The following is a 4994-nucleotide window of genomic DNA, read 5'->3' as shown; positions in this document are numbered from 1 at the left end:
ATCTAACCATCCTTCTATCCATCACTTCATCCATCCATCTGTTTATTCAATTATCCATCTATTACCCCATCCATCTGTTCGTTTATTTATCCATCTGTCCTTCTATCCATCCATCCACCCATCCATCCATCCATCCATCCATCCATCCATCCATCCATCCATCCGTCTGGTTGTTCAACTAAATACATAACCATTTATCTATTCATCAATCCATCCATCGGTTTATTCAATTATCCATCCATCCATACCTCCATTCAGATGTTCATTTAATTATTTATCCATCCATACATCAATCCATCTGTTTGTTCATCTAAATATCTAACCATTCATCTATCCATTAATCCATCCATCCATCCATGTATTCAATTATCCATATATCCATCCGTTCATCCATCCATTCATATCCCCATTCATCTGTTCATTTATATATTCATCAATCCATCCATCGGTTTATTCAATTATCCATCCATCCATACCTCCATTCAGATGTTCATTTAATTATTTATCCGCCCATCCATTCATCTCTTCATTTATTTATTTATCCATCCATCCATCCATCCATCCATCTGTTTGTTCATCCAAATATCTAACCATCCTTCTATCCATCACTTCATCCATCCATCTGTTTATTCAATTATCCATCTATTACCCCATCCATCTGTTCGTTTATTTATCCATCTGTCCTTCTATCCATCCATCCACCCATCCATCCATCCATCCATCCATCCATCCATCCGTCTGGTTGTTCAACTAAATACATAACCATTTATCTATTCATCAATCCATCCATCGGTTTATTCAATTATCCATCCATCCATACCTCCATTCAGATGTTCATTTAATTATTTATCCATCCATACATCAATCCATCTGTTTGTTCATCTAAATATCTAACCATTCATCTATCCATTAATCCATCCATCCATCCATGTATTCAATTATCCATATATCCATCCGTTCATCCATCCATTCATATCCCCATTCATCTGTTCATTTATATATTCATCAATCCATCCATCGGTTTATTCAATTATCCATCCATCCATACCTCCATTCAGATGTTCATTTAATTATTTATCCGCCCATCCATTCATCTCTTCATTTATTTATTTATCCATCCATCCATCCATCCATCCATCTATTTGTTCATCCAAATATCTAACCATCCTTCTATCCATCAATTCATCCATCCATCTGTTTATTCAACTATCCATCTAATATCCCATCCATCTGTTTGTTTATTTATCCATCTGTCCTTCTATCCATCCATCTTTGTAAGCCTAAAAAAATTATTTAATTAAAATAGCGATAAATCATCATTAAAATATTCCTAATAACTTACAGGTAATATGAGTTTTTTTTGTCATGTCAAACTTCAAATATCCCTTTAGTTTGGCTGCAAGCAAAAGTGCAGCATGAAGATTCTACTAAATCTCTCTCTATATTTTTCTTCTTTTTAACACAAGCAAGAAAGTCACACAGATTCCGAATGACGCGAGGCTGAGTGAAACATCAGGAAGGCATTTTTAGTTAAACTCGCCCTTTCAAGTATATAGCACATTTACGTAAGCCATTCGAATGTAAGCATATTATCCCATGCCATCCGTAAAAGCAAGCCTCCTTTATGAGACGGCGATGTGTGTTTGTTCATGTTCTGCATCTCTGTCACTCCTCATAAGATTTCCTCCCACTCAGGACAACACAGTGTGCTTCTTACACCCACTCAGCCTACAACAGGCCCGCAAAACTCACTTCACTTTCCTGCACAATTTTTTTTACTCATTTTACAAATTCGCCAAACTCTTATTGTATTACGTTTTAATATGACACCTTTTTAAAGCAGGAAATCCTTTTTAATTTAATGCATACTGGCAGCTGGCAGGTAAACGAACTAAAAATTCTGAAATGTTTTCAGTCTATCTGTGAACACCGGTTTATCAAAAACTGCCTCAATAGATGATGTAACCCGCAGACAGATCTCAATGTGCATTATTTCAAATGCGGTTTGGGAAAAGATGGAGAGGCATGTGTGTCTGTGCTGTATATCAAGCTTGTGCAATACATCAATATTTTTTTTTGCATGCTATATGGTATTGTATGAGGCTATACCATTTATATTTCTGTTCTGTTTTATTAAATATGAAAAATAGTAGAAAATGTCTATATAAATATATATATATATATATATATATATATATATATATATATATATATATATATATATATATATATATATATATATATATATATATATATACCGTTGAAGTCAGAATTATTAGCTCCCCTTTGATTTTTTTTCTTTTTTAAATATCTTCAAAATGATGTTTAACAGAGCAAGGATATTTTCACAGTATGTCTGATAATATTTGTTCTTCTGGAGATAGTCTGATTTGTTTTATTTCGGCTAGAATAAAAGCGGACTTACATTTTTTTATGAACCATTTTAAGGTCAAAATTATTAGCCTCTTTAAGCATTTTTTCCTGACTGTCTACAGAACAAACCGTCATTATACAGTAACTTGCCTAATTACCCTAGCCTGCCTAGTTAACCTAATTAACCTAGTTAAGCCTTTAAATGCCACTTTAAGCTGTATAGAAGTGTCTTGAAAAATATTTTGTCAAATATTATTTACTGTCATCATAGCAAAGATAAAATAAAAGTAAACAGGGGGGCTAATAATTCTAACTTCAACTGTATATATATATATATATATATATATATATATATATATATATATATATATATATATATATATATATATATATATATATAGCGAGAGACTTTTCTACTATTTTTCATATTTAAGGAAACAGAACAGAAATAGAAATGATATATGCAAAAAATACTGATGTATTGTACAAGCTTGATAAATATATACATATATATATATATATATATATATATATATATACAGTTGAAGTCAGAAATATTAGCCCCCTTTTGATTTATTTTTCTTCTTTTAATATTTCCCAAATGATGTTTAACAGAGCAAGGAAATTTTCACAGTATGTCTGATAATATTTTTTCTCCTGGAAAAAGTCTTATTTGTTTTATTTCGGCTAGAATAAAAGCAGATTTAAAAATTTTTAAAACCAATTTTGGTACAAAATTATAAGCCCCTTTAAGCTAATTTATTTTTTTTCAATAGTGTACAGAACAAACCATCGTTATACAATAACTTGCCTAATTACCCTAACCTGCCTAGTTCACCTTATTAACCTAGTTAAGCCTTTAAATGTCACTTTAAGCTGTATAGAAGTCTCTTGAAAAATATCAAGTAAAATATAATTTACTGTCATCATGACAAAGATAAAATAAATCAGTTATTAGAATTAGGTTTCTAAAACTATTTTGCTTAGAAATGTGCTGAAACAATCTTCCCTCCATTAAACAGAAATTTGGGAAAAAAATAAACAGGGGCGCTAATAAGTCATGTGTGTGTGTGTGTGTGTGTGTGTGTGTGTGTGTGATTTTTATACTACAGTTCTGTCAAGTGTATATATATATATATATATATATATATATATATATATATATATATATATATATATATATATATATAACAAAATTAAATGAATATCACAATTCAGTGAAACAAAAAAAATATATTGATATAGATTACAGAGACCAATAAAAGACCAATGCATTTTTTTGGTCATCCCTAGTGTCTGTCTGCACTTGTTCCTCTACAGAAGTCAGTGTGAAGTGTCTTCTCTCAGTGTCAGTCTCTCCATTCATCAGCTGTAGGTGTGGGTGACTCTGCGACACTGTGTTTATGCACCTTAAAGAGACGATCGCTCTCCTGAAACAGTGATGAATGACTCGCCGGAGGAATAGCAGGAGGTGCTGCGCAATGACGGAACGGCAGGGAATCTAGATCTCAGTCCAGCACAAAAAATAAATAAAAAATGCAAGGATGTCTGACATGTTTATCAGCTCGATGACTATATGGCAAGCCGCTTCAGCATTAAACCTTTTGTTAATTTAGATTCCTCTATAGATTTACCAAACATAAAAACATTTGCGCAAAAAAATGCACAAGATCGCTATTCCAAAACGGCGCAGATAGCGATGATAATTTCTGCTGATGATTTAACAACAATGTGCAAATTGAATGACACATATATAATACCTTATTTACATATTTTTGGGAAAATTGCATTGGCTTCCAGTCAGTTTTCAAATTGATTTTCAAATTTTCATAAATTAGTAACTCATGACTCATGACGCAGCTTAGAGTAGGATTGTAGATTAACCGGCAAATTGAGGGCTTTGCCTTTCATAACGGACCAATACATCAACTGCATTACTGCTGCATCAATCTGCCTGTCGATCACACACTCCATCCTTCCCACACTCGGGAACAAAACCCCAAAATACTTGAACTCCTCCACCTGGGGTAAGACTTTTTCTCCAACTAGAAGATGGTGAGCCACCTTTTTCCGGATAAGCACCATGGCCTCGGACTTAGAGGTGCTGATTCTCATCTTGGCCGCTCACACTCAACAGCAAACTAAGTCCAACATGCACTGGGAATAAGTCAAGCTCAATCCTGATTCCCACTAACAGCGACTTTGTAGCTGCCTGTCGCTCTGGGTGGCGATCTACTGCAAATCCAGGTCTGAGCACGGAGAATACAACTGGCCTAAGAGAGGATCACATGAGCTCTACTGGTGCTTCTATTGGCTGTCTCTCAAGAAAGTTGCTCTTCATTTGCATAAAGTTGAAGGATCCCCAACTTTGTTTCATTGCTCGACTAGCCTACATGGTTGCCAATGGTTGCTGTTGCTCGTGTAGATGGAGGTCACCAGATATGAATGGTCGATTGTCGCTTTTCCGCTGCAAGTCGCTCATAGTGTGAATGAGGCTTTATTGCCAGCAATGCAAACCGAACTCCTGCTCTGTTCATACAGGGACAGGGCAACCCTTAATAGACCTCCTCTGACCCCAAACTACCAGAGCACCACTCGACAGTGCCATGAAGGGCACAGAC

The sequence above is a fragment of the Danio rerio genome, chromosome 22 (assembly GCF_049306965.1).
Source record: "Danio rerio strain Tuebingen ecotype United States chromosome 22, GRCz12tu, whole genome shotgun sequence".
NCBI classification, from domain to species: Eukaryota; Metazoa; Chordata; class Actinopteri; order Cypriniformes; family Danionidae; genus Danio; species Danio rerio.
Note: the sequence above shows the minus strand (reverse complement) of the source record.